Genomic DNA, 21,458 nt, shown 5'->3' with positions numbered 1-21,458 from the left:
ATTGTGAGTAAAAATAAATATACATTTTATAGTATTTTCATTCAAAATATTGTCAGAGCAAATCTACAAATTTTTCAAACTTTACGGAATATAAAGACTTTTATTGATAAGTTTTCCCTATACATTATTTAAATGCAAAGTTTCATGACAGCAACCCAAAACTTTATGCCAACTTTATTAAATTATAGAATTTCTTAAAAAAAATGTAATAATTTTGAATAGCATCGCCGTCAGTGATTCATTGATACATTTTTAATTCACTGCAAAGTGAATATTCAAATGAGTTATCTATTAATCTGGAAAGCTTTTTAAATGCCGAAATCCCCCATTGCTGATAAGTGTTTTCATTTCCATTTCCATTATCATTTGGATTTTGCCATTTTCATTTTCATTTCCATCCATTTCCATTGCGATGCTCTCTCAGTATCCATTTTAATCGCTTCGATGGCTCCACTGCGAATTTGAAGTGCAATCAAATGAAATGAAATAACTTTAACAAATTATTTTTTGTCGTTTGTTTGTTTTGCTTTGCTGCCTTGCTGCCTGCCTGCGTGTCTCTGCAACAATTTTCGATTGCCTGAAACTTTTTTATTTGTTTTGTTTTTGCTTTTACACACATCTGCCACAGAACGGAAATGTTTCTCAGTGCTTTTGTTAGCGACGTGCCCCAAAATGGTTCACTGCACTTGAATGTGACGTTGCGCGAAGCGTGGGGCATCAGAAACTAGGGCTTGGTTTGGAACAGTGGGATTTGGGTCCAAGAGAGCCGAGTGCCGAGACTGAAAGAAGAGTTGTCAACGCTTTTTTATCTGTTGTCTACAGCAAACAATACACATATGTTGCCCAATGGGAACGTCCTCCCTCCCTGCCTCAGCTAAAGCGGATTTCATGCTGCGCTGCGTTGTGTGTGTGTGTGTGTGTGTGTGTGTGTGTTGTATTGTGGGTGCAACAGGCAGGTGCAGCACCCACAGATAACGCGTATGGGGATTGCTTCTCTCTCTTTGTGTCTGTGTGTGTCTGTTTGCCATTTCCCTACAGAGTTCTTTAAACTTGAGTGCACTGATGAAATGGGTTAACTTTTCCAAGTGGACTTCAATTTTATTGTATCTCTTTTCCGATTTGATTTCAATTGAGTCTTTTCACAAATCATTTGCATATCCGATTCGCATCGTCTATACACTTTATTTTAATCATCACACCTAACCCACTTAACTCGTTACGAGACTCTCCCCCCTCTTGGTGTCTCTGGCTTAGCGCATTGTGTAGCATTTTGCACACACTTTTATAATGCCGTCAGACAAGACATCAACGTTGATGAACTGACGGTCTGAGTCATAATCACCTTCATCAATCAAATTCAACAAGAAATTTGAGCAGCCAGCAAGTCAGCGAGTCAGTGAAGAGTCAGAGAGATGTGTATCCAAAAAATGTGAGGGGAGATTGTCGGCAAGATAGCAGTGTAATATTAATTAATCTGTCGATAGTAATATTTAACGAATTTGCGGCAATCGATAGTATGTTTCTCATATCGATAGTCAGAAAGACTAAACTGTCGATAGTATTACTTTTACACCGAGAATTACAACTATCGATAGTATGTATATCTCTGCTATCGATAGTAACTAATTACTATCGTACTTAGCTATTTCCTAGTACACTTCTCATCATTCTATTTTCAACCAACTCATTACCGCTTCATTATGCAGTCGCATTCCACAATTGTGGCGAAAGCAAAAAAACTCGTCAACCGTTAACAATAACAGAAGTTTTTAATAATAATAACATTAAATGTTCCTTGACTGTTTGTCTATTTTTAGCTCGATTCTCAGTTTGCAGAACTTTTGCATTGCTCGCTATTCTTTGTTTCATACTTGTCTGCTGTTTATTGACATTAAAAATGTTGTGTTTGTAATTAAAATGCTCGTATTTCAAGTTCAAGTCAGAGCACGTGTCCCATTGACAGAGACACCAAGAAAGAGAGAGAGAAAGGAAGAGAGTAAGAGAGAAATGAGAAAGGCAGCGAGAGCGAAATTTATAAACAAAACATACGTTTATTGCGTTGGCTTGGATAATTAATTCAGTGTGTCAAAGTGAGGCGATGAATCATTTCAATTTCATTTGCTGTCGTCGTTAACCAGTGTCTCAGTTTGCCATTGTTTTTGTAGTTACTGTAGCTGTCGCAGTTGTCGTTCGCTGTTGTTGTTGCTGTTGTTGTAGTCTCTGCTAACCGCATTCCTCGCATTTTTTACGATAATTTACGAAATTGCAGTGTATATTGTAGTCAGACAAACAAGATCTGAACAAAAGCGGCAATGTGAATTTGTTTTGCAACAAGTTTTAAGTAGATTTTTTCAGCCAAGTGATTGAAATCAAGCATTAATCGTGTGTAGGGGTCAATCTTTTGGTTACGGCACGCGTGTTAATGGAGGTGTTTACGTCGGAAATTCCGAAATTGTTTTTTAAGAAAAACCCACAAGTAAATTAAATTGTTTACAATTAAATAAAAATATTATATTGCTTTTTAAGTTACAAAGTTAATGCAAGTGTCGCACTGAAAGGGAAAAATATAAACGTAACAACTTACTGAGAGTTATCGATAGTTAACTTATTTTATAGTAAACGTTTCGATAGTAATCGATCAATTAAATTGTTTACAATTAAATAAAAACATTATATTGCTTTTTAAGTTACAAAGTTAATGGAAGTGTTGCATTGAAAGGGAAAAATATAAACCTAACAACTTACTGAGAGTTATCGATAGTAAACTTACTCAAAAGTGTATGTATCGATAGTAATTGATATTTCTCACTCAATTTAAACATCTTCGCTTTGAAAACTTTCTCCCATACTCCTTTCTATTAATGCCAAAAAAATAAATTTATATTGATAGTTATCTTGCTTAACACTCCACATCGAATTATTATCAAATTTAACTTGAGCTATTGCATCTCCATATAACTATCTAATTATGGCTTCCGTTTAAGTTGTTCGTTTTATCGCTTTGGGAAACTTTATGCTCGTCTCTTTCCCCTCAATAAAATCCAATTGTTCTAATTTCCGGGGGATATTTTCCGTGTTGTTGTTGTTGTTGTTCTCAGCAACGCATCGCATTCAACTTTGCTCCCATGACTGCGAGTTTTTTGTGTTGTTTTTTTTATTATATATCTATAGCAAACAATTCCACATCTGGCAATTATTTTGCAACGAAAACTAAACGAGAAATTGCCATCAATAAAACATAAATCGAACTGACTTCCCATCACTTTTTCTCCCTCTCTCTCTTCGATGTCGCTTTTAAGCTTCATTCTCATTCACATGGCGAATGTTTTCCAATTCCGTTTCAATTGCAATCATCAAACGGTCTTTCATTCCCCCCCCCCTCGTTGCTCCTCCTTCGCAGTTAACTTCAAACGAACCTTGTGTGAGTGTGTAAATCGATAAATTTGTTGACTATCGATATGCGCCCGGCGCTTCAGCTAACGTAAAGCTTTCAATGTCAGCGCCGCCCATTTGCAGTTCACTTAAATTTCATTTGACGAGCGTCGAGAATTTCCTTTCGCCTTTTTCTCTGTTTTGTATTGCTATTTTTTCAGTTTTTTTTTTTGGTTTTCAATTTGCAGGCCAATTTCGCTGTCGGCGGCTCTTCGCTGTATTCGCAGCTGCTTGACTACACAGCTACTGCGATTAGAGCTGTAAAAAATACGGTGGCAATAAAAACAGTGGCAATGGTTGCCACAGTGATGAGGCAGGCTGAGACAACACACACACTTAAACAAACACACACATATGAGGTCCACTCCAGACAGTACAGAGAGTACAGTAGCTTGAGCTAAAAACAAAACTGGCTACAGGAAATATGGAATGCAATAAAAACAACAAAAACAACAGCAGGAACATCGACATCGACAACGACTTTGAATTTAAAACTGGCACCCAAAGAGTGACTTGAATACCCAAGAGGGGAGGGAGATGTGACGGACGGGTTTGCTGTGCGACACTAAAGGCTTGCCGCAGGATAATTTGTGGGTGGGGCGGTTTATTTATAACTTTAAAAACAAGCCTGCGTAGCCACAAGGTTCAGTGGCAAACGCAGAGGCCTCTCGGTCTGTCCCCTGCTCCCCTCTCTGCTCTTTGTCTACCTTCTGCAGCCATTTGACGGCCAAAAATTTAATTTGATTGTTGTACCCTTTAAATAACAAAGTTGGGAGTGGGTATGTTTGCGTGTTGGTGAACAATTTTAGTAAATCATTTTTAGTGTAAGTTTGCTGTGTTGGCTTAGGTTGTTTAAAGATTACTTAGGAAATAATTTGATGCTGTTAAAATTTGGGTACTATTAATTCTGGAATTTAACATGTTATACATATTTTGTATTAAAAGATAGTTTGGTTTTCGCTATATATTTCACCTTATTATTAAATAATTTTAATTGTTTCTTTGCAATGTTACTTTGGATTGTTTTAGACTCTTCCCATTGCTCAAGAAATTAATTTAAGTTGATAAAACTTGTGTACAGTTTAAAATCTATAATATTTATAACATCCAAAAACAATTTAAACATATTCTTCAAGGAAAAACAATATTTTTATTAAGTATTTCAGTATTATGCAATTCATATTTCAACAGCTTAGGTTTTTTGTTATACATTACCTTCAACAAAATTAAAGTTGATGCAATTTGGATGATATGAAGAATTTTAAATACAAAAATCTTTCGTACACTCAAAGGGGTTAAAATAAAAATATCAAATACTAAAATATTTTTTAAATACTTGTAGGTAATCTTAATATTTTTTTTTTAGTTTGGGGCTTTCGCCTTTAAGTTGGTGCAGAATTCACTAGTTTTTTTGTAAATCAGTTTATTTTTCCTTCTCAATATTTTAAGAATTTGTATTCGTTTTCCTATACATGTTGCGAACATCAAAAGATTTTGTAAAAATAATCTACGTTATCATCAGCATTTTCCAGATTAATCCACGTATTTCTGGCATATTTCATGGAATTTATGGCATTTCTCCATTGCTTCTAAACGCACTTTATGAGCACTAATCAAATTTAAGATTACGCTCTTGAGCAGGGTATCTTAAAGTGCCTCCATCTATGCGGCTTTGCCACTCACCTAGATACTCAAGGCTCCCCCCCCTTTGCTAGTGGGACTTGATGGCGCCGATTGACAGCCAACGTTGAAAACAAATTTGGCCACGTTCCGAGCTCCGCCCCGCTTTCAAATAAGTACGTCCGTCCGTCCGTGTGTCTGTCTGTCTGTCCGTTCGTTCGGTTGCGCCAGCTCATTCAGTCAATATTTCTATGGGTCGCTAATCGAAAGGTATTAATCAATAAATTGGCGTCGAGTGTTTGCTGATTAACTTTGCTATTTTTGTGGCGTCGTCTCGCTCGGATATGGTAGATACTTTTACCCACTCTTCTCGTCTCTTTCTATTCGATTCTCCTCAGTTTTTTTGCCCCACTCATAATTTGCGTTTGGCGATTTCTTACGCAAGACAACAAGCTTCAAGTTGTTTACATTTGTATTTTGTTTACAACGATTTTGTTGTGTTTCACAGTTCGCACAATTGTGAGAATGTTGGTGGGCGTTTGAGTTGAGGTGCTAATGAGGCTCAGCTCTAACCAAAGCCGATTATCAACCTCATTATTATGATCGTCGTCGTCGTCATCATCATCAGTGGAAGCAATAGCAAACAATGTGCATTGTTCTCATCGTTGAGTTAAACGACAAGTTGTATAACTTATTTGCAGTCACGATTCAAAAATAATTGTGATTTGGGTTGGGTTTGCAATTGCTTTCAACATTCACCTTATTGCTAGGCATACTACACAGTTGTATGGTAATATATTTGGTTTTAAATTTGTGAGCTATGATAAGCAGCGATAACACTCGACAACACAAACGGACTTTTGTTCTTCGATTTTTGAGGAACTTCTTAGTCATCCATCGATTGTTGTATCTTCAACCTATGCAAAGCTTCAGCTGCAGATAGCGATTGTTTGCATAAAACGTGAGTGAACCAAATGTTGATAAAGTTGTCCGGTGAACGGGGCTGCCAACTTGCTGGAGAATAATAGAAAATAATTTTAAATTATACTGCTGAAAATGTTTCTTAGTTGTAGAAGCTTGCTTAAAATATATTATATAACGAAAATTCTAAAAATTTGTTTATTTCTTGCAATATTCGTTTATATTGGAAGCCAAACATCGGGGCTGCCAACTTACTAAGGAAAAACATATAATACATATTAGTACCAGAAAAAGATCTTTACTCAAATAAAATGTGAGCAAATATTTGTTAGCTTATTTCAAATTAGTATATTAAATAATAAAGTAGAGATTGTAAAATTAGCTTTGTGTTTAAATTAATCAATTTCCGATTGATTTATCAAATTGATTGCCTTGAAAATGTATTTCCCATGTATATTTTGTTATTGTTGCCAACTTGTTAAGAATGGAAACAAAGTCTTCTTTGGCCTACGAATTAAATTCACAAATTCAAATTTGAATTCACAAACTCTGCATTAAAGATTAGTTTACCACCTTGACATTGTATTCTTCCTGATGGTGTCGATTTCACGCTGAGAATCAAAAGTGAAGTCGAGTTGTGTTTCAGTATAATGTACAAAATGCTCTTTAGTTTCATAAGCCAAAAGCAGGTGTACTCTATTATTATTAGCTTCGAGTATCACAAGTTCAATGCAAGCTAACGAGGTTCCATAATACGAAGTTCAAGATGAAATCGTGTGCACTTCGCAGCTAACCAGCCGCAGGCCAACGAATTGCCACTTAAAATAAAGTTAAACTTCAATTAACAAGCTCGAAAGCGTTTAAACATTTTAGCCGGCGGCAACAAAACTTAATAACAATAACAAAAAAAAAAAAGAAGCAGACCACAAAATAGAGAGCGCACAAAAGCTGAGTGAAGTCATGATGATGACCCCTTGACGATCAAAAACCTTTTCCATCTTTGGCGTGATTAATGCGACACGCCGTTCCTAATGACCATCGTTCGACGTCTAACTATGCCAATAAACTTGTCACATTGACCGACACAAATCACAAAATCAGAAATCGAACAATGATCGATCAAAAGGCCGCACCCAAAGCTGCGGGACTACACTCTTGAAGAAAACCATTTCAACTAAACAATGAAGAAAGAATCGAATTGAAGGCGACTTAGAGTTTATTTTTGGGATTCTTCGCAGATTCGCAAAGATGTCAAGTAGTAGTCGTAGTTGGTGTTTGTTTAGTTGCTAAATATTTGACTTGCAGTTGAAATAGCAGCGTTCGCTACTTGGCCCTATTTTAAACTGTTGTTTGTCTTGACTTAATGTAAACTTGGTTGTGCCATGTTTATTGACAATGTTTACAAGCACTTGGCAGCTATTTCTGGCCTACACAAAAGTAAATAAAGTTGTTTATAAACATGGCGGGAATTTTGTTGAATTAAATTTAATAGAAAATTTCAAAGAATATTATTTATTTTGTATTTATTTATTTATTCTAATTTATATATTAGTATACCAAACACAGCCTTCGGTATATGTTTGTATTTTTTGGTATATTGATTTGGTAAATTTTATTTACTTGTTTTATGTGCATTTATTTATTCTAATTGAAGCTTAGAATATCGATATACCAAAAAGAGATTATGGTATATATTTGTATGTTTAGTATATTAATTTGGTATTTTTTTAATTATTTGTTTTATATGCATTTATTTATTATATTTGAAGCTTAGAATATCGATATACCAAATATAGCCTACGGTATATATTGGGTGTTTGGTATATTAATTTGGTATATTTCATATATTTGTTTTATATTCATTTATCATATGAAATATAGCCTTCGGTATATATTTGTATTTTTGGTATATTAATTTGGTATATTTTAAGAATAATACCACAATGTTTGCCTTTTTCACATTTTATTATACAACTTATTCACTTAAATTTGAATAGTCAGTCAGTCCAAGCTTTTGTTAAGCATTGTTTCCCATATTTGCGAGTCTGATCATTTGTTCATTTCGAGCTGAGTTATGGGTGCACAACTCGGATTTGAATATTCACCGAGTAATTTTTGAATACACCTTATATGCAAATGACAACTGAGAATCGCGTCAATCGGAGAACGAATTGACAACGTTGATTTTTATTTTATTTGTTTGGTTTTTACATTTTTGCGATGATCTCATACAAAACTGATGTTCATCGTCTGGAGACATGTAACACGTATAAAAACCTTTGTAATACTCTTGTAATTAATTAAGATATAATTGCAAGTGCACGAGCAACTTTTTGCAGCTGCCAAAGCGTCAACTGTGAGGGGTCAAGAGTTTTGCTTAAATTGATATCAATTCAGATGCAGACGCTTCTGCTGCTGCTGCCGGAGACAGTTGCCATCTGTCATTCGATTGTGGTACAGTCAGTACAAAATGTCTCTCTCTTTCTCTGGCTGTCTCGCTGTCTGTTGTTTGATAAAACTTGTCAGTTTTGCAGTCATAATTCGCCCTTATCGCTGAGAGACGTAGCCGGTCGCATTGTCCATTGTCATACCACCTCCAGGTGTCTGCCAGTACAGCCAACACACACACACACAGAGACAGACATTTTTGGATTTATCTGGACGTCTGCCAATTTGTTGAGAGTGCCAACAACATTTGAAACTTTTTGCGCCCCAGCTGCAAAGGAAGGCAAAAGTTTTTAGCTAGGCTTTAACTACAGCAAAGACGAAGAAGAGAAGAAGTGTATCCATTAACTGTAGCTAAAGTTAAAGTTTATCTTGCAGCTAAATGCAAAACTACTTACATACACACACACACACAACAGAGAAAGCCAACTCCACAAGGGATTCTAGTTATTGCCTGGTGAAGTGTATAAGCTCACATTGAGTCTGTTTGGCTTTCAGGATTTCATTGTGCAGACAGCAAAATGTAAGTTCTAAATTGTCTTTTGAGTGAGACGCGCACAAACTTTTGTGTTTTGTGTTGAGAGTTTGACTGACGATTTACCCTGTGAAACGTTATGAAATAATCAGCATATTTAGATAAATGCTTAAGATACTTGTGTGGCAAAAATATTAAAGTTTATTCGCTCGAAACGTGTTTGTTAGCAATTTTTATAGACTTTCGGCATTCGAAGAAATACTAGCTGTTAAATTATTGTTGTCTTTTGATTAGCATTAGTATTAGATAATGATGTGATGGAGGAGAGTTCATAAGGTTCTTAGACATCTTTATGTGATCTTAACTAATAATCCGATGATAAACAGAGATGAAATTTAAGTTAATTTTAACAAATTTGTAATCATGGATTCTGTTTCTCTTCTGGTCAAAAGAGAAAAGAATTTACAAAGTCACTCCAAGAGTCACTCCAAGTTAAGTTAGTAAAATTTCTACGAAATTTATGATGTTAAGTAATAATCAGAAGATAAACAGAGAGCAAATTTTACTAAATTTTAATAAATAATCTTACAAATTTTTATTTTAACTTTTAAGTTGTATTCAGAACATAAACTGAATTGAAATTGTAGTTAAACTTTGAAATAAAATCTTGGAAATTTGAAATTATTGGTTTTGTCTTTACAATCTATTGATGAGGTATAACAAAACTTACCATTTACATTACTTGATCACTTCCTCTCTCAATCCCTTTCAAAGGGTATTGCGAGTTATTGCTATGTATACACAACAGTTTCGCAACAACCGGCAAAATAGTTTGATTAAATATTTGCGCACACATTTTGATTGCTCGACTGCAATCGATGCAAATGAAATCAAATCAAATTGAATCCAAAGTGTTGCAAACATTGTCACATGCTTTTGAATTTACAATCGATAAGCAATTTGCGCTTATAATACAAAAGCGATTGCAGTTAATAGCGTTGTGCAATTATGCGATTATTATTAAAGATTACTCTATGATCAGATGAAGCAATAAAACTGAACTATAAATAAATGTGCCAAAAATAAAATACTCTTTTTTCGATTCAGTTTTTGCAGTCAATTTTCAATGTGCATTGTTTTAATAACAATTTCCATTTGGTAATTTAAAGTTGCCGCCAGTCAAATTCCAGTACATTGAAATGTTTTTAATTAGTTTGGCGTTTCGTTTGTGCTGTATCTTCTTGTTTGTATCAGTATCTGAAAAATGTATCTGCATCTGTCTGTTTTGTAGCTGACAGGCCTATATTACATGTGTTTGTTAGTTTTAAAGCGCAGATTGTTCGTCTTGATTTACACAAGTTTTATGTTAATTGAAATTGTGATATTTTTTTTGGTCGTATTTTTCAAAATTGCTTTTTGTTTGTTTTTGGCACTTGTTGTAAATTTGTTGCAAATATTTGTCCATATGCTGTTTGCCTGAACTTTTGGGTTTTTTTATTTTTGCCTGTCGGCTTGTCTTTTGTTTGCCAATAAACTTGTTTGCCCACAGCCACAGCGGCGACAACAATGTTGTAAATTTTTGTACAAGCCACAGGCAGTTTAACCACACACGCCACACACCACTTGCAACAGCAACAGAAACAACAAAAACAACAATGTCAGAGAACCACCTCTGTAACCCTAGAACTCAAATCGAATTAATAAAAGTTGTTTGGTGTTCGTAATTTGAGCTGTCTGCGGGTCATGACTGACTGCACTGCACACTGCATATATCTCTCTTTTTAATATCCGCTACATATAGGTTCGAAGGGTATTTCTGCCTCCAGCAAATGTATATAACAGATAGAAAAAGTCATCTTTGATCACATTAGGCTTAGTATATCGATATACCAAATATAGTCATCAGTATATTTTGGTATTTTATTAGTATAGTATAGGTATATAAATATTCCAGCTGTAGCCTGTGATATATTTTAATAGTATGTCGAAATACCAAATGCAGCATTCAGTATATTTTAGTATTTTATTAGTATAGTATAGGTATATTAATATTCCAGCTGTAGCCTGTGGTATATATTAATAGTATATCGAAATACCAAATATACCATTAAGTATTTTTTTGTATTTCATCAGTATACTGAAAAAAATACTGAAATATACCGATAACTGTATTTGGTATATCGTTACACAATTATTAATATCGATATACCAACAAATATATCTTTCAGTATATTTTAGTATTTACAGTATATTAATTTGGTATATTTTAAGAATAATACCGCACTGATTTGCTGTTATTGAAAACAGTTAGCGGGTATTTCTCAGTCGAGCACATTCGACTGTAACTTTCATGCTTGCTCTCTTTCTCTCTCCCTGTTTCGCCCTTTTTGTTAGTCACTGTGCTATTTTTAAACATTATTTCCTTGATTGAATGTCATCGTGGATGATACACGAGCCACACACAATATGTATGTCAAATGTCAAATGCAATTTAAATGCAATTAGCTTCAAAAATTGAGCTGCATCAAAATGCTTTTTAATTGGCCACACGACCAACCACAAGAAAATGCGTCCAGGCCATCATCTAAACATAGTTTGTGTACACAATTTATATTATGCAATTTGTTAGCCACACTGAGTGTGTGTGTGTGTGATTCATAGCAATTTGTTATTCATTGGCTTTTTTATCGAACCTTGTGACTGTGACTTTTTCCCTCTTTCAAACACATTTTGTGGCTGTTCGTTTTCATTTTCCCGCTGATTGAAGTCACTGAATTTTTGGACGTGTTTTGATATTCACGTAATCGCCGGCAATCGTTGCTCTCCTAATTGACTTTGACTTTGATAGACGCGTGCCGGGGCTGTCCAATATTCATCGAATCGAAACGTTTAGTGTATGTTCACAAAATTGGACAATCAGCCCACAGAAAAGCGAATGAATAGATGAGAAATTTGTCTATTAATTCCGGGAAATTCACACAAATATGTTTGTGCTTTTGTGGGAATTTTTAAATGAGAAAACCAAGAGTTGCTCATTTATTTGTGGTTAGAATAGAAAAGCAATATTTAAAAGCACAAAGCGCAATACGGAAAATTTGTTTTGTATAAAAAAACAAAGCAAAATTTCATGCAGAACGTTTATGAATAGAGCACAAAGCAGAATGCGAAACTAGTAATGCTCTCAAGAGAGTAAATTTAAAGAGAGAGAGCTTTTTACAAGAAAATGAAAAAAAAACAAACAAAGTACCAAACAGAACCTTTGCAAATATAATACAAAGCAGAATACGAAAATAGCAAATGCTAATGAGAGCATAAAAGGAGGGAAAGGAAGTTTTCTCTCTTGCCATCGTAAAAATATTCAATAGTTTTGTATCTTTTTAATTATGATTTGTAAAAGATGAATCATAAAAGTATTCTTGTAAATTCGGAGAATTTCTATTCACAAGAAAGCAAAGCAGAACGTTTGCGAATAGCGCACAAAACAGAGTACGAAAATAGCAATGCTCTCGAGAGTGTGAAAGATTGAGAAACAGATCGATTTGTTTTTTGCCTTTAAATTTGTACAAATGACAAATTTTGTATCTTATTAATTATGTTTTCTAGAAGATGAGTCATATAAGAATTCTTGAAAATTCGGGGAATTTCCATTCGTAAGAAATAGTATTTATTTTGCTTGGTTTCCGGCCAAAGAAATGAAAAGCGGAAACTGTTTTAGCCTGAGGGTGCAGTTCGTTAGCAGGCACTGATTGCCATGCATAAAAGTAAAATGATGATTGCCGAAGAGATGCATAAAAATGCATAATATGCGTTTGCAACGCTTAACTAGCTGAGCTTATCACTTGCTTCATTTCATGGCGCATAAATTTTCAATGAAAATATCGTTAAATTTGTAATGGAGATGGAGAGCATTACAAAGTAAACGAGTTATGAGCGTTGATGTTAACACAAAGTCAACAACTATCATCGATAACCAGCTGCAATTGCTCCCACTTCCCATTGACAGCTTTTTTTTGTGTTTGTATTTTTGTGTTATGTTTTTTTTTTGTTTTGCTTTTTTGGCATTGACTATGGATATGTCGCGCTTCAGTGGCGCAGCGCAGAGCTGTCATTTATTCATTCACACATTCACTGGGACACACACACACAAAAATACATGTGAGTGGCCCACAGTTGTTGCAACTGTCCCATTGCCAATGTGATTCGCTCACGTTTTCTATTGCCTGTGCAGCGTTGCGTATACGTAATGTGATTTGAATTTTGTGCATGTGCATTGAACGCTTTGCTGCGCTTTTGCGCTACGCGACACAGTTACACTTGTAACTGTTTGACTATGTGTGTGTGTGCGAGAGTGTGTGTGTGTGAGTGTGTGAAGCGTGGAAACGTGTAGCATCCATTTCCATTAACATTTTCATTTCCATTTCCGAAGACCGTTGTCAAAATACGTGCCAGGCCAGGCGTAAATTGGCCTGCCTCTTATTCCCTCTCTGTCTATCTCTGAATTCCTTCTCTTTCTCGCTCTTTGCCCACACACACTTTGAAAGCATTTTATCTTTTCGCAAGGCGAGTAATTACAATTAATTTCAGGTTTCATATTGCAATCAAATCGACAGAAAGACAGCCACACAGAGCTCGCAACGGCAAATTAGTTCAGTAATCGCATTTGTTGTTGTTGTTATTGCTGCTACTACTATTATTATTTTTTTTTGTTTCGGTTTTTTAGCTGGGCGTCAATTAGCGTCGCCTGCGACCTTCGTTTCTGTATGAAATTTGAAAGCGAACTTTACTTTTTTTTTTGCTCTGGCAATTGCCAAACGCCTCACAAATCTCATAATTTGCCGCTTTTAATATCATTTTTTATACACCTTTTCGCTTTCTTTCGTCTCGCGAACTTGTCTGACATTTTTGGGTTGCTTTTCTCACTTTGCGATATTAAATTAATTTTTACTTTTATTTTTCCCGCTCGTTTTGGGGTTTTTCGCCTCTGACATGCTGTCAAGTTGTCGCATAATTTATTCAAGCGTGAACCGTAAATTAAAAAGAGAGCAACATAAAGTGTTTTGAATAATAGAAAATTGTACAATAATTTCGTTGTGTGCAAAAATAATAAATATAAATAAAGAAAAACTGCTCGTATATTTCGTTTGTGTGTTGCTGTGATTAGTGCTGTCAATTTGTTGCCGTTTCGCTTGTGGTTTAGTTATCAAGCATTCGTTGCTATATACATACATACATAACACACTTTGTCGTCTGTATTTGTGCACTTGACTGAGCTTTAAGTGGAACACGGCAATTGTCAATTTACATAAGCTGACTGCATGTTGTTTGATATACATGTTAGAGATATTTTCGTTTGATTGCGTTGTGTTGTCTGTTGTAATGATAAAGCTATGGACACTCTGATAGCACACACTAAAACTGACTTCATTTCCATGTCGATAAAGTGAAATGTTACGTGAATTACGGCATAATAAATAATTAGAGAGCCAAGTGGGTGTAGAAACTTGTGTTCGAATGACGCCAAATGATTAATTGAGTTTTTATAATAAAACATAACTAAAGACATATTCAATATGATCTACCTATTATAAATAATACCTAATGTAATTAACATAAAAAATGATGAGTAAAATCTAATGGGCAGTAAATTCGATTAATATCGGATTCATTAAATATGAAAAAAAGTCTTAATTTGGTTTGCACAATTCTGAAAACTTTGTTAGAGAGAAAAAAAGCATTGTAAAACTCTTCATTGTAAATTCTTTCTGTCTGTTATAATATTTGGGTACTATAATAATAGCTTTCAGATAACTAATTTCAAAAACATTATCACAGGAAAGTAAGACAACAAATTCATTTCTAACTATTTTCTTTAATTTATTTGCTTATTCAATAAATATAAACAAGAAAATTCTTCAAACTTAGAGGAAAGTAATATTGTATTATTTGTATCTCGTATTATTAAACATAATTCGTTTGAAAGTGAAATAGAAAATGTATAATCAAATTCTCTTTAGGAAATTTATGATCGATCAAATTAAACATTCTTATAAACAAAATTTTAAAATGTTAATCATAGGAATGTGGTTGAGAACAAGTATTATTAAATTCTTTACCATTCGTTTATTCATTAAATATTAATGAAAAAGTAAGTATTCTTACGAATTCATGCTTCACAAATGTAAATCAAAAGAGAGTGATCTAGAAAAGTATTATCAAATTCTTTTCTATAAATTCTTTCTATCTTCTCTTTTTTGCTGATGTTTTGGTTTATAAATATCACAACTTTGCAGCCATTTAAACCATTTCGATAATATAAAACCATTTATTCAGATATTTAAATTGTTTAGAGAACAACTTTATTGTTACAACTTTAAAACGCTGTGATTCAAGCCTTTTAGCTGGAGTTCACAAAAAATAGATAAAATACAATAAATTTAATCAAATTAATGCAAATACAACTTTCTTGTCAAGACAGCTTTATTGTGACAGCCAGCGAAATGTTTAGGATAATCCACAGAGAATAGAAACGCTTTTTTACACAACTTTCGATCTTCTGCTTTACACTGTGACGAACACCACGAGGTTCTACTCGTCTAAGCCTACTCTGTCTAGCTAACTTGCCGGCTCAGTTCAGGGCTGGGGTGGGTCTTTGGCTTCGACTGGGTAGTAAGTCATCATAAATTAAAGTGTAGACAGAGTGTAATACTAGGGGAGAGGGACAGTACTCATCTCGCATTATCTCAAACGCTCGCACATTCAGTGCCCAATTAGAATTAAAAGTTTAACACATTATTGTTTTCTTCTCCATGATATACAGTAATTTAATAAACATACTTCATTTTGTTTATAAAAATTATCTCTAGTTAACAATAGTGCTTGATTTATTGAGCCTTTATTTATCGTTACGTTAGTTTGTTTTACTTAAACGGTTGTCTTCATGACTTAATAATACGAAAGATAGAGAACCAACACGGAACACACGGAATTGAGAACCTCACAATCACAACCCCAATCAACTATAATATAGACACGGCTATGCCGTACTTACGCACTTTCCATCGATGTTAGCAGGCCTGATAACTGATGAATCCGTCGTAGCATATATGCTTGTTGATGTTAGCTGTTAAAGATGATAAAGGGTTATGGTTATCAGGCTTTCAAATCCCTATGAACCCCATGTTGGCTGTACAAAAGTCGAAAAAATGAGTTAGTCGATTTTTGACAAGTACTAATACAAATTCAATTTAATTATTCAATTTAGCAAACCATGTTGGCACTCTTAGTGCATTTTGCGAACGAAAACAATCCAATGCAGATGGTGCCGGCGTGTTTTTTGTGGAGCCGTAGATCTCTCGCCGGAAGATCTACGCTCCTTTGAACGTCTCTAGTATCGCCTTCGCTGAGCCGCTATCGAATACCGTTTGATAATCTGCAGCGAAGATTTGCTGCCGCAAGATTATCGCCTTATTCCCACTCTAGCTGGCTGTTCGCAGCGAGGTTCGCTGCCTTCACCAATTCTCCCTTAGGCTTGCAGGTTAGGGTGAATATCCGCGTGCGCTTCACTAGTGGCACCTGTTCAACAGGTGGGGGGGGAAGGCGAGGACCGCAATGTGCAACACCTATTACACTCTATGGAGGGTCTAGCGTGTGCAATTGCCAGCGGTATGACCAATAAGCTGCATAAAATAACATTTTTACCGCAAGGTCTAATCAGATTGACACTACTTACCAATCAGTGGCAAAGAGAAAATTTAGCAATTCTAAATTCTCTAAAAGAGCCGGCCAATCCAAGTTGGGACAAAGAAAATCTCGAATGCCCAAAAGTGTTGGCATTCCTTTCTCGGTTGCAGTATTATTTTATATTTATTTTTGCAATTTTTCTTTGCAAATTTTTGGTCTGATGTATTAATGTTCTCAGTGAAAAAGTGCATAAGTGAAGATGGCTGCCCTTAGTGAGTGCTCAAAGCATCTCTGTGTGGATCAATGCAATACTTACTCCCCGTTCGATAGACTCAACAGTTGAGCTATGCTAAGTGGAGTTGCCAACTTAATTAAGGCTTTGGCGCATCAGCTGATGCTTTGATTTGTGACAATCAGATGTTTATTTGCAACTTTGCAACTTTAATTTGCAACTTTAATTTAGACAACTACCTCACAACAGCAGATTTTAATCGAGAGTTCAATCGAAGACGTAAAATCTGAAAGAAGGTAGTTACTCTTTGAATTCCACAAGTCTTTAGCATGAAATTGACCAATTTCCTTGCCCTCTAAATTTTCTAATAGGTATAAGGCCTGTCCAATTTTTCGTTTTACTCGTGCCTTAAGGCCGACTGGTGCAAGCTTAGCGTTGAAATTGTGTGCCATATTGCTCAGTGCCCAGTTACGCTTAATTACTGTCTGGCCAACTTCAAAGGTTCGTTGTTTAGTACGAAAGTTATACGATCTCTGATTCTTTTCATATGCCTTTTTCAGATATTTGTGAATATCAGCACGGATTTTAGAAAATTTGTCAGCACGATCGAGTCGAGCAGTTCCTTCACTTAAGAGATTCAAATTTTTAAGTACTGTGTAGTCTTTACCATGCGTCATCATATGTTGTCCAAATACAACATAGTACGGTGACGCGCCTATCGATTGATGTATGTTATTGCGTAGAGCACAATTGATACTGCTAACATATATATCCCATTCTCGCTGGTCTGAACGAATAAATGATCTTAACGCCGCATTAATGGATCTATTGACTCTTTCAGCTGCATTACTTTGAGGGAATATGCTCCAGTGAACATGTGTTTGATACCATACGAAGACAAAAATGCAGCGAATTCTCGGCTTTTAAACTGAGTGCCGTTGTCGCTGATTATGAACTCTGGTGTGCCAAAACAGTTAAATACAGTGTTGCGCAAGTGATCAATGATTATTAAAGTCGAAAATTTCTTAACTGGTATAAGAAATGTGAATTTTGAAAGATGATCTAGGATGATAAAAATTCCAATATTACCAAGTTTTGAGCGTGGAAACGGACCTATGAAATCTATGTAGAGTCTTTGAAATACTCGCTCACTAATTGTTTGAATACCCATTGGCGGCTTTAGATTTTGTGTCGGGTATTTTGAGGTTTGACATATTTCGCATTTGCTAATAAAGTCTCGCACTTCCACTACCATTCGTGGCCAATAAAAATGCCTACGAATGCGTTCTAGACACTTCGCTGTGCCGCAATGTGCTGACGTTGGGGTACAATGAGCTGAAACTATCACCGAATTTCTGAGAGATGTAGGGACGTACAGTTTCCAGCCATCGCCAATATCTTCGCTGACGTCGGAAGGCAATACTGCTCTGTAATATAAATATCCGTCTATGATTTTGAAATCCGGAAGATTGGATTTGCTCATCTTCTCTTTTAACTCGACATAATCACTTTCGAGAAATGCATCCGAGTTTAAATCTATCTCTGGTAGTATTTCGAGCTCAACAACATCTACATTTTCTTCGAATGCTCTGGAAAGAGTGTCAGCGACTACATTTTGACTGCCCTTTCGATGTTCGATCTGAAAATCCATTCCTTGTAGCTTTAACGCCCACCGAGCAAGTCTGCCATGAAGGTCTGTTTGATTCATCAACCATTTCAGACTTGCATGATCGGTTATAACTTTGAATGATTGGCCTTCTATATACATACGGAATCGCTTAATGGCTAATACAACTGCCAAGCATTCTAATTCCGTTGTAGAATAATTTCGTTGTGCTTTGTTCAACTTTTTCGACATATATGCAATGGGTAGTTCGTTGCCTTCTGCATCAAGTTGAGCTAATACGGCGCCGATGCCATATGTTGAAGCGTCACATTGCACTATGAATGGCAACTCATAGTTGGGATGACGCAAAACGGAGCAGCACATAGTCTATGTTTTATTGCTTCGAACGCATGTTGGGCCTCTTCATTCCATTCAAATTTCTTTCCTTTTAGCAGCTCTGTTAGTTCAAAGATGACCGTTGAGTACTGGGGAATAAAACGCTGGTACCAACCAGTCATGCCCAGGAATCGTCTCAGTTGGCGTCTGGACTGTGGCACCGGAAATTCGGAAACGGCTTGCACTTTCATTGGATTTACTCGAAGTGTGCCTTCTCCTACTACATGGCCTAAGTAATCTACTTCTCGTATTCCAAACTGACTTTTGGTAACATTTATTGTTAGTCCCGCTTTTCGTAATCTATTTGCCACTTCGGTCAGATGCAGTAAGTGGTCTTCAAAGTTAGAGGACATGACCAATAGATCATCTAGGTATACGAATACGTGTTCCTTCATGTCATAGGGAATTACTTGATCCATAAGACGACACATTGTATGAGGTGAGTTACACAAGCCAAATGGCATCCGAGTAAACTGATACAAGGGTCTATTTGGTACCGTAAAAGCAGTTTTTGGTCGCGCTTCTTTGTCTAGAGAAATTTGCCAAAAGGCATCTTTTAAATCGATTTTGGAAATGCACTTAACAGATGGCAATCGACTTAGAAGACCTTCTAAGCTAGGCATGGGATATGCGTCCTTCTTCGTCACTGCGTTTAGCTTTCGAGAATCAAGACATAGACGATCTTTGCCAGGTTTAACAATCAAAACCACAGGCGAGGACCATGCAGAGTTCGAAGCTTCTTCTATTACTCCTAAACGTAACATGCGGTCAATCTCGGCACAAAGTCGCTTTTCTTTAGCTGGAGATATGGGATAGTATCTTTGTTTAATGGGAGTACTATCTCCTGTGTCTATAGAATGTTCAAGAAGTGTTGTTTTTCCTAAGCCGTCCCTTTCGCATGACGGAAAAAAATCAACAACTGCTTGTAATCTGCGTTTTTGCATTACTGTAAGAGACAATTTGGGTATCGTTTCATTTTCAATTTCAGATTCAGTTACTGCATTAACATAACTAACAGAAATTCCAAATTTATTCCAAAAGTCAATTCCGCAAATAACATCTTGCGTGATGGCGCTAACAATTAGGAACTCAAACGATTGCTTTGTCGAATTATATTCGATTGGAAGATTAATGGTACCAGCGACCTTTTGAGGTTGTCCATCAGCAGTTTTAACAAATCCTTTGGATTTAAGATAGTTAATATTATTTTCAAGAATGTACTTTGCTAAGTTTCCTCCGATCACGCTTTTATTTGCTCCGCTATCGAGCAAGGCCAAACAACGCTGATCGAGAATGTTGAGGTAAGTAAAGGGTCGTATATCGTTGTCTTTATTTACGATAGCTGATATCCTATAAGAATTTAGTACACGCTTTTCGACCAAAATGTATGCATACGATGAGCAGCACGCGATTTTGGAGATGTGTGTATTTTTCTTAATCGCAAATGATAAGGTATAAAATGTCGATGAATTTGTAAGTCAGGTAAGTTATTCGATATAGCAGGTGGTTGAGAATACTCTAGAGAATTTGGTTCTATTTTTAATTGCGGATATCCGCTTTTGGTGGTAAGCGAATACCCTTCTGCGAGTTTTCCTGTTTGGTTTTACATTTTGTACAGTTTGGTTTATATGTGTCAAGTTTTCCACATCCATAACAAAATATGCGACGTGATTTCAGGCAATCCTGGTAACGATGACCAATTTCATCGCAATTCCAGCATTTGAAATTATCAGAATACTTCATAGCATTTACATCTGCTGATTCTGAGTTTTCATCTTCAGAGCCTAACTCCAGGTCTTTTTCTAAAGCAATCTCATGAATAACTCGGTTGGGGTTATTCGATCGATTTTGATGTTTAGGCAGTTGGGAGTAGAATTCTTCATGTTTGTGACATTCTCTACGAAGGATAGCTAAATTTGAAATTGGAACATGTAACAGTTCATGTCGAAGATCTGGTTTCAAATTCTGTTTAACATAAGAGACCAATTCGGTATCGGATAGACGAGAATTAAGCGTATCTGCTATGTTCAACATAGCATCCAAATATTCATCGAAAGGTTCATTAAACTTTTGTTTCCTGCGCCGTAAGCTATCTTTTATGTCTTCATCGGTTCTTTGATTTTGGTATCTTTCGCATAAACGAGAACAAAGATTATACCAATTCCTATGATGAGAGCTACGATGAAATCTCCAATAGAAGGTTAACGCTGGACCTGAGAATAGTAAGTGAGCAAACTGATACAACGTATCAAAGTTTCCGCTCAAACAACGAGAGGTCAAGCAATTTATTCGATATATAAAGTCGTCGATTGGTATATCAGTTGGTGTACCACTGAACTTAAGATGCCAATTAACAATGGTACTAGAAATTCGGTCAGGCCGATCGAGACTACCAGATATATTTCCTGATTGCCCCAATCCTTCGTTATTCTGATCTGGAATTTCGTTATCCCATTCCAATTGCGGTTCCTCGGAACGAACTATTGGCGGTTGGGCGGCAATATTTAAGTTTCTAAAGGCAAATTCAACCTGATCAGCGATAGTAGCGACTAGTTCCGCTCGAAAGTTATCGAGTGAAGAAGTGATAAGTCCTTGAACTCGTTGTTCAGACACAGCTGGAACGGGTGTGGTTGTACTTCCTGTTGATGCTC

The 21,458-nt window shown here is 35.9% G+C and overlaps 1 protein-coding gene across 7 annotated transcripts in view; it reads left to right on the top strand.

Moving 5' to 3' along the window:
• The window catches only part of LOC132792521 (phosphatase and actin regulator 4), a 138,200-nt gene that overhangs the window by 31,519 nt on the left and 85,223 nt on the right, over nucleotides 1–21,458 (top strand). The window lies entirely within an intron of this gene.

The sequence above is a fragment of the Drosophila nasuta genome, chromosome 3, assembly GCF_023558535.2.
Source record: "Drosophila nasuta strain 15112-1781.00 chromosome 3, ASM2355853v1, whole genome shotgun sequence".
Classification (NCBI taxonomy): Eukaryota; Metazoa; Arthropoda; class Insecta; order Diptera; family Drosophilidae; genus Drosophila; species Drosophila nasuta.
Note: the sequence above shows the minus strand (reverse complement) of the source record. Positions and strands in the feature narration are given on the sequence as shown.